Source organism: Tenrec ecaudatus, chromosome 1 (assembly GCF_050624435.1).
Source record: "Tenrec ecaudatus isolate mTenEca1 chromosome 1, mTenEca1.hap1, whole genome shotgun sequence".
Taxonomy (NCBI): domain Eukaryota; kingdom Metazoa; phylum Chordata; class Mammalia; order Afrosoricida; family Tenrecidae; genus Tenrec; species Tenrec ecaudatus.
The window spans coordinates 110,966,463-110,975,761 of record NC_134530.1 but is presented as its reverse complement, the minus strand read 5'-3'; the positions used below and the strand labels follow the sequence as shown (position 1 = coordinate 110,975,761).

The following is a 9,299-nucleotide window of genomic DNA, read 5'->3' as shown; positions in this document are numbered from 1 at the left end:
TTTATTTCGGCTTCAGCTGCACTACATTTGTTCTTCCCTTTTTTAACTCCATGTATTTGCAGATTTCTTTATAAAACTCTATCTTGTTAAGTTACCCTTTCAAATTTTCTGTTCAGCTCTTTTAGTTCATAAGCTCTTCCATTACTGTTTCCATTACTCCAGAGCAAGTTTCAGATTCTCTTCTGGTATCCAATCCATTTTCTTATTTTATATCCAATCTTTCTTTTTTTAACATTTTATTAGGGGCTCATACAACTCTTATCACAATCCGTACATATACATACATCAATTGTATAAAGCACATTTGTACATTCTTTGCCCTAATCATTTTCAAAGCATTTGCTCTCCACTTAAGCCCTTTGCATCAGGTCCTCTTTTTTCCCCCCTCCATCCCCGCTCCCCCCTCCCTCACGAGTCCTTGATAATTTATAGATTGTTGTTTTGTCGTATCTTGCCCTATCCGGAGTCTCCCTTCACCCCTTCTCTGCTGTCTGTCTCCCAGGGAGGAGGTCACATGTAGATCCTTGTAATCAGTTCACCCTTTCCAACCCACTCACCCTCCACTCTCCCAGTATCGCCCCTCGTACCCCTGGTCCTGAAGGTATCATCCACCCTGGATTCCCTGTGCCTCCAGCCCTCATATGCACCAGTGTACAACCTCTGCTCTATCCCAATCTGGCAAGGCAGAATTCAGATTATGGTAATTGGAGGGAGGAAGCATCCAGGATCTGGGGGAAAGCTGTATTCATCATTGGTACTACATCGCACCCTGACTGACTCATCTCCTCCCCTAAGCCCCTCTGTGAGGGGATCTCCAGTGGCCGACAAATGGGCCTTGGGTCTCCACTCTGCACTTCCCCCTTTGTTCACTATGGTATATATATATATATGCTGATGCCTTATACCTGGTCCTTTTGGCACCTCTTGATTGCACAGGCTGGTGTGCTTCTTCCATGTGGGCTTTGTTGCTTCTGAGCTAGATGGCCGCTTATTCACCTTCAAGCCTTTAAGACCCCAGACACTATTTCTTTTGATACCCGGGCACCATCAGCTTTCTTCGCCACATTTGCTAATGCACCCGTTTGTCTTCGGCGATCGTATCATGGAGGTGTGCAGCCAATGATATGATTTTTTATTCTTTGATGCCTGATAACTGATCCCTTCAGGACCATGCGATCACACAGGCTGGGGTGTTCTTCCATGTGGGCTTTGTTGCTTCTGAGCTAGATGGCCACTTGTTTATCTTCAAGCCTTTAAAACCCCAGACATTATTGCTTTCTTTATATGGCATTGATGTCATTCCACAACTCACCTGATCTCCAGGCATTAGTGTTTAATATATCAAATCAGTAATTAAAATGGTCTCTGAATTAAAGTGGAATATACTCAATTTTATATTTTGGCTCTGTGGACTTGTTTTAATTTCCTTTGGCTTCAACCTGAACTTATAGGAAATTTATGTATCCTCTAAAAGTCCACACCTAGCTCATGATATTGAGGTATTTATTCCCTTGTCTCTTTTCACAGATGTAGTAAATTTTCCTCCAATGGATTTTATCTTTAGAAGTGTATATGCACAACCACTTTAATTTTGTCAAGAAAACGAATTTGCACTCAATAAATCATTGATCTTATAAAATTCTACCAGCATCATTTCTATCCTCAAGGACATATTTTCTAACTACTGACCTTTCCTCAATTTTTAATATTTTCTTATTTTAATTTCAGTAATAATGTCTCTTTACTGTATGCTTGGTCAATTTCAGACTGAAGAAGTTGAAAGGATTCTTTAATTTCTTCTTCTTTGACTTTAGTAAGTATATTGATACTATCCTCTCACATACACCATTATACTTCAATATATATTTGAAATGTTCTTTCTGATGAATCACACAATGCATCTTGAACTTGTCAATTTCTGCATAGTAAACCCATGATTGTACCATTCAAAATGGCCAATATCTGCCCCCGGGCTTGAGCATAGGAACAGTTGTGAGGATGGTCAGGACTGGGCAGTATTTTGTTTTATTATGCATAACATCACAATGGGTCCAAACCGACTCAATGGCACCTAACAATAACAATGCCATGTATATTGAACTTTATGTGTTCCTTTTTATTTTATTTTTTCCAGTTTTCCCATATTCATACTTCATACAGTTTATGCTTCAATTATTATTGGTGTCTGCAGTTGGGTAGTCTCGTTTTGAGTCATGCCTCTTAGCAAATGAAGGTCTCGAAGGCTTGCTCCAGACACATATTTAAGGTTGACTCTCTTCTGAGAAGGCAACTTCTCTCCATTGGTACTTTGAGGACTGTCCGGTTTGAAGGGCTTACCTTCTAGCACTATCTCTGACAATGGTCGGCTGATATCCAGAAGATTTTCCGAGTGGACTTACTCTTCCTTCTTACTGATGTCCCTCAGAGTGGACTTTCTCTTCCTTCTTACCCTGTGTTAGTCTAGTGTCGACACTGAACTCACTGGCCTTTAAAATCCTGGTGGAAGAGCTTCCCGCATCACTGCAACCCGAGAGTCAGGGCAGTAATACAGAGAGATGAGCGGAGACACAGTAACATTGCTACCTCGTTATTGGACCTATGTGAGGTGCAAAACCAATCTGACCCTTTGCTGTGAATTTCTGAGAACTGAATTACATCTAAGGCTAATAAATGGAGAAGACCAAGCCAAACTAAAGCGAATTCTGCCGTGGAGGAGGTCATGTGGACACAGAAGTCTGCAGTTGGTACCATGGCCTTTGTACCTGCTGACTTTTCCTTGGGTGGTTAAGTAGGGAGAAATGATAGTGTGGGCAGCAGTGAACAGCAAGGGAAACTGACATTTCCACACAGGATGCAGATGTGAATAGGATTTGTTACCCACCACCCAATTTGACCTCACAACTTACATCAGTCTAAATAGAGATAATATGGGTTTATTTCAAGTTAGATAGAACTTTTTATTCAAAAAACATTTGTAATTTATTTTACAATAAGCAATGTTAATGTTAAAATGTATATTAATTACAACTTCAAATGTCTATGCTATTTTCTACTGGGCTTAATCAAATTTTCACATGGTAATACTCTATTATTTTTCAGTAACAAAAAGTTGAATGTATTACTAACATTAAAGCTTTTCCCAGAATTGCACCTGAGACATAAGACATTACTAAGCTATTAACATAAAATCAAAGTGTTATGCCTCTCAAAAACTTAATTTAGCAACATTTTCTCTGTATATGAAACAAAATTTATTTAAAAAGATTCATTTCCTCTACATTTAGTAGCATAATCAGAGACAGCTAAAATCAAGCAGATAAATATCAAATCCCTTTAGCAAATCAATAATTCATATCTATATGATTTATATTTATATATTTATAAATTATGTGAACATACTTTCATATGGAGGAGACATTTTTAATAATGGCACGCATTAAAAAGAATACATTTGAATTTCCTGAAAATAAGGGTGGGAAAATTCTCAATGATATTGTTATATACAACCACAGAAAGGATGATGCTTTTGGATCTGCTATATGTGTTCTCAACCCCCTTGAGGAAAATATTAAAGTATTTTAGGTTTTTATTGAATTGATAAATAAGATATTTGTGCTTCTCCCTGTTGAATCAGAAAAAGCAAATGTCACATGAAAAAGAGCAAACAAAGGTAAAGATCTATGACCAAATAGGACGTGGACCGATATTTGCAAAGATCTAATGTATTCATCTTCAAAATCACAATCCCAGTAACGTCCATGGAGTCCCTGATTCTTTTCCCCTCTATTTACCAAGAGCCTCGCATTGCGTGACTCCTCCTTCTTCCTTCTCAACAGCAGTCTACGGTTTTTCATTGTCTACGCAGAGCGCAAATATATTTTAGAATGTATGTGTGAAAGAAAAGCAATTACTCAATTCTAGCCTCTTTTATCTGTCCATTTGCATTTCAAATCTGAGTAGCAAAAGCCTGAATAATTATATAATTTGGTCATATATCCTCTACATTAAGATTGATGGGCTGTTGTGAACATAATGTTTCTTCACTTTGATAATGTGCTCTTTAATGAACATAGGGTTACATGAGGAAATATTACTTTTTCCTCAGAATATCAAATCCATTTTGGGGGAAGGATATATATAAACACCTCTAACCTATCACTTCAAAGGGAGGGTTTTCATTGACTAGTATTTCAAATCTAGGTATCAATATATTTTTTTCTTTACACTTATGGGCAGTGTAATTATGTATTTTAATAAAAGTTTGAATACTAGTTTTTCTCTTGCAAGCTTAATTTTTGAATCTATTGTTTTCATAAGTATTGCCTGTATAATTAAACAATTATAATTCTAATGTAGAGCTTTTGTTTAATTAAATCACACATTTCTACAGTTGTACTAGGTTATTTTTTCTAAACCCGGGACCTAAAATAATTCCTGGCATATAATAAGATGTTAATCATTATTTGTTGATAAATGCATAAAATAAGTGTTCAAAAATTCAAACTTATAAAGTATAACAGTTCTTCAAATGGTAAAATCAACTGAAACATAAACTACTCATCCTATACCCTCTGGTCTACAATATCTTTCTTTCTTCCTTTCAATTCTTCCCCCCCACCTTAAGTTCAAAGCTCCGATTATTGAATATTCATTTTGTATGTATGCAGATATACAGACTTCACAAAGCCATGTAGCTCATAAGAGGACACTTACTTTTTGTGACTGATTCTCTCAGTTACTGCCATCAAGTGCATTCCGACTCAGAACAGTGCTACATGTAGGACAGGGTTGACTTGGCTCTGTAGATTTCCAAAGCTTTCCCTGTTTATCAGTATAAAGTCTCCCTGTCGCTGGCACGGTGGTTGGTGTCTTAGAACGTATCTCCCCAGTTAGCAGCCAACATGTAACCACCGATGCCACCAGGACTCCTGCCTAATTCCATTGCCTTTCAATGTATATACTAAGGACATCATTCATTACAGTTGTAATAAATTCCTGAGACTGCAGGGTAAGCCTCATTAATCTAATCATCAGAAAATTTGCTAATATTCTTGCTTTTCTCTAAGTTATTTCACATTCTTATGTATTGGACAATGTTCTTTCATTTGCCAGATGTGACTCAGATTTTCTCAGATGCCACCTATTCATTGTGCAGATTTATGTCAGACATCCTATTCTTTGAGAAAATATTCTGGGAATGGTATGATACTCATGACACGACTCGCAAGAAAATGAGGAATGCAAAAGTGCAGGGAAAGAGAAGCTAATCCTCAGTGTAGCAGCGATTGAAGCCCGAGTCTATATAGATGCCGGATCTGAGGTGGTTTTTCCAAGTTCTGCCAACATCAGGAGCAACTTATGTGAAATAGGTGCTTGTATCTGAAGGCAATTCATTGTTTTCGAACTTTTAGCAACCAAACCCCCAGCACCTACGTGTTGAATTGAAAGAGGGTGTCTGGATGGAGTGCTGAAGTATCCACTTTGTCAGCGATGTGTTGGTAAATCTAAGAGTCTACTGATTAGTTTCTTTTAACTCTATTTTCCATTCATTGAGGGAGGAGGAGTCTCATTCTTGTCTGTACTCTCTCATCTCAAAATAGAGCTTTCTGTGTGATATGTACAGAATAAAATGAATGAAAGTGTCATATTATAGAGAATACACAGGATTCCTATATTGTGGAATACATCTAAAGTTCCAAATATTATTGTTGATTTATTCACCATTAACATGTATAATGTTCACAACATAATTAAAACATTTTAATTCGATTGCAGGCTTGTTTGCGCGGCCGCGGCGGCGGTGACCCGCAGTGACTGGGCCGCCGCGCCGGGGTGGGGGCGCTGCGCGGGACTCTTTTCTTTCAGATTGACGGCGGGGTATCTGGGAGCATGTGGACCCCAGCCAGGAGGCGGCTCATGCGGGACTTCAAGCGGTTGCAAGAGGACCCACCTGTGGGTGTTAGTGGTGCGCCATCTGAAAACAACATCATGCAGTGGAACGCAGTGATATTTGGACCTGAAGGGACACCCTTTGAAGATGGTACTTTTAAACTAGTAATAGAATTTTCTGAAGAATATCCAAATAAACCACCAACTGTTAGGTTTTTATCAAAAATGTTTCATCCAAATGTGTATGCTGATGGTAGCATATGTTTAGATATCCTTCAGAACCGATGGAGCCCAACATATGATGTGTCTTCTATCTTAACTTCAATTCAGTCTCTGCTGGATGAACCAAATCCAAACAGCCCAGCTAATAGCCAGGCAGCGCAGCTTTACCAGGAAAACAAACGGGAGTACGAGAAAAGAGTTTCGGCCATTGTTGAGCAAAGCTGGAATGATTCATAACAGACAACTGGGCTGTCCATCTTTTCATCAACCTTGTGTATAATTTACCTCTCAGTAGAAAGGCTAACAAATTTTAAGTGCCACAGGTTTTAAGGATTCTGCAGAGAAAAAAAAAAGTCCTTACGTTTAGAACCTACAAAAGCTTGTGTATCTTGATTAATGTACTTTTTATTGCATGGTGTGAACTAAGTTATTGCTACATAAATTTGTAATAGATCCTGTTTGTATTTTTTTCCAAGTGTATAATGTTGGTGTGGAGTTTTCATGACAGAATATACACATTTTGTAAATCTGTACTTTTTTCAAATATTGAATGCCTTATTTTTGAATTCTTTAGATTTATAAATTGGAGAAAAGCACTTAAAGTTTTTTATATATGAATATTACATGTAAAGCTGTTAAAAATACATAACTTCAGTGCAAGAGACTTTGTCACTTATTTCCTTATCTTTGCAGTAGGGTTAATAAGTCTCTAGCTTGCTCCATCAATAGTTTTATTTCCAATTTCCAGACAACAGATTTATATTTTATCAAGAAATCAATTTAAAGTTTGATTCTAACCACTAACTATAATTGCATACTTTGATTGTAACTATCTTAGTTAATTGACCAATTATTTACATAACTGGTTTAATTCTAGTTCTGTATTTCGGCCACTTGTTTTGGTTTTTTCTTGCACAACTTGTTTTTAAGCTGTACCTTCTGCAATTAGTATCTCGACCATGAGCAGAGAGCTGATGCAACTTATTTTGTTGTTTGAAAAGTATCTTCAAAAGGTCTTGGATTGATAAAGAAAAGTAAAACCATGAACATTTAAAAAAACATTTTAATTCAAACGATGACACTAACAAATTTTCAAAAATACTTCACGGATATTGCTAAAAGCAATGGATAAAAATGGTTTTAAAACAACATTCCTATTGTTAGGGAAATTGCCACATCATGTATCTATAATATAAATTATTCTGAATTAAATTGAACTGGGGTATTAATACTCAACAATTTCATCTACTGAACTTGGAGAGTGAAAATTATAAAAATAAGATGTTTTTTTTTATAAATTCCTTGGTATAAGGCATGAAGCAGGGAACCAATAGAGAGGTCTGAGGGGCCAACCCTAATCCCAACTATGTGGACAACCCTCATCCCCTCAGGAGAATTAACTTCAAAGAACAGCACCTAAGCTACAGCTCAAGGTAAGGGAAATGTCTGATCAGAGTGCACAGGAGCAAATGAAGAGGGAGGGAGAATGAAACATAGCCTGAGGACAGTATTCCTGATCAGAGCAGTCAATACACAGAGAGAACCATAGGGCCGGCCCCACTAGGAGACATGGCATCCTTCACTGACACATAGCTCTAGAGGGGACAACACTGAAGACATAGAGCCAGAATTGCACCCAATCTAACCCCACCACACTGAGACAGAACGCTAAGACTTTGGAGCCAGGGCGTGGCACCCCATCAGACTGGAGCAGAAAACACTCCTAAGGGTCAGCAAACAGATCTTGAACTATTTATAGGCTTTTCCTTTTTTTTTGTCATTGTTTTTTGTTGTTTTCTTTTGTTTCTTTGTTTGCTCTGTCTTTTTTTTTTTTAGCATATTACTATCTCTGCTTATCTACCTAGATAAAGTAGAGGGGATAAACAATCTAGAGGAGAAAACAACAGGACCTATGGTTCCAGGGGGACATAGAAGAGGGGGAGGCGGGGGAAAGGAAGTGGGTGCTATGGAACCCAGGGACAAGGGAATAACAAGTGATCCAAAATCGATGGTGAGGAGGGTGTAGGAGGCCTGGTAGGGCTTGATCAAGGGCAATGTAACTGAGAGGAATTACTGAAACCCAAATGAAGGCTGAACATGATGGTGGGGCAATAGAAAAGTAAACGGAAGTAGAGGAAAGAACTAGGAGGCAAAGGGCATTTATAGATGTCTAAATTCAGGCATGTACATATGTAAATATATCTGCATGTAAATATATATCTGACGATGGGGAAATAGATACATTAATAGGTTTAGTACTAAGGTAGCAGATGGACATTGGGACTCCACTCAAGTACTCCCTCAATGCAAGAATACTGTGTTCTATTCAACTGGCATTCCAGGATGCTCACCTACCAGACATGATCACTGAAGACAAACCAGGTGCATAAGCAAATGTGGTGAATAAAGCTGACAGAGCCTGTCTATCAAAAAATATAGCATATGGGGTCTTAAAGATTTGAAGATAAGGAAGCAGCCATCTAGCTGAGAAGCAGCAAAGCCCACATGGAAGAAGCATACCAGCCTGTGTGATCACAAAGTGTTGATAGCATCAGGTATCAGGCATCAAAGAATAACAAATAATATTGTGAATGAGGGGGAATGCAGTGGAGACCCAAAGCCCATCTGTAGGAATCTGGATATCCCCTTACAGAAGGGTCATAAGGAAGCAATGAGCAATTCAGGGTGCAGTATAGCATCAATGAAACATACAACTTTCCTCACGTTCTTGAGTGTTGGGGGTTGGACAACAGAAAAGTGGGTGAAGAGAGACATCAGTCAGTATAAGACATGAAAAAAAATAATTTATGAATTATCAAGGGTTGATTCATGAGGGAGGGAGGGAGGGTGGGTTATGGAGGGGGAAATGAGGAGCTGATACCAAGAACTCAAGTAGAAAGCAAATATTTTGAGATTGAGGATGGCAACAAGTGTACAAATGTGCTTGACACAACGGATATATATATGGATTGTGATAAGAGTTGTACAACTCCCCAATAAAATGATTTTAAAAAGTCCTTCATATTTTCATAACGTTATTTATTTTGACTTATCAGTTATGTAAATTTTAATTAGTAAATTATAAGTAACCAAATAATATGTAAAAATGCAAGAAAAAGCCAGTGGATAACATTCAGAGCTTTGAAGAAGTAAGAGTGCTCATGCTCCCCGGCGTTATCTAGTCTGCA

At 38.0% G+C, this 9,299-nt stretch overlaps 1 pseudogene; it reads left to right on the top strand.

The window, feature by feature from the left end:
* The first annotated feature begins 5,774 nt into the window (after window positions 1-5,774).
* On the top strand, window positions 5,775-6,382 carry LOC142436601 (ubiquitin-conjugating enzyme E2 B pseudogene; annotated as a pseudogene).
* The last annotated feature ends 2,917 nt before the right edge of the window (window positions 6,383-9,299 follow it).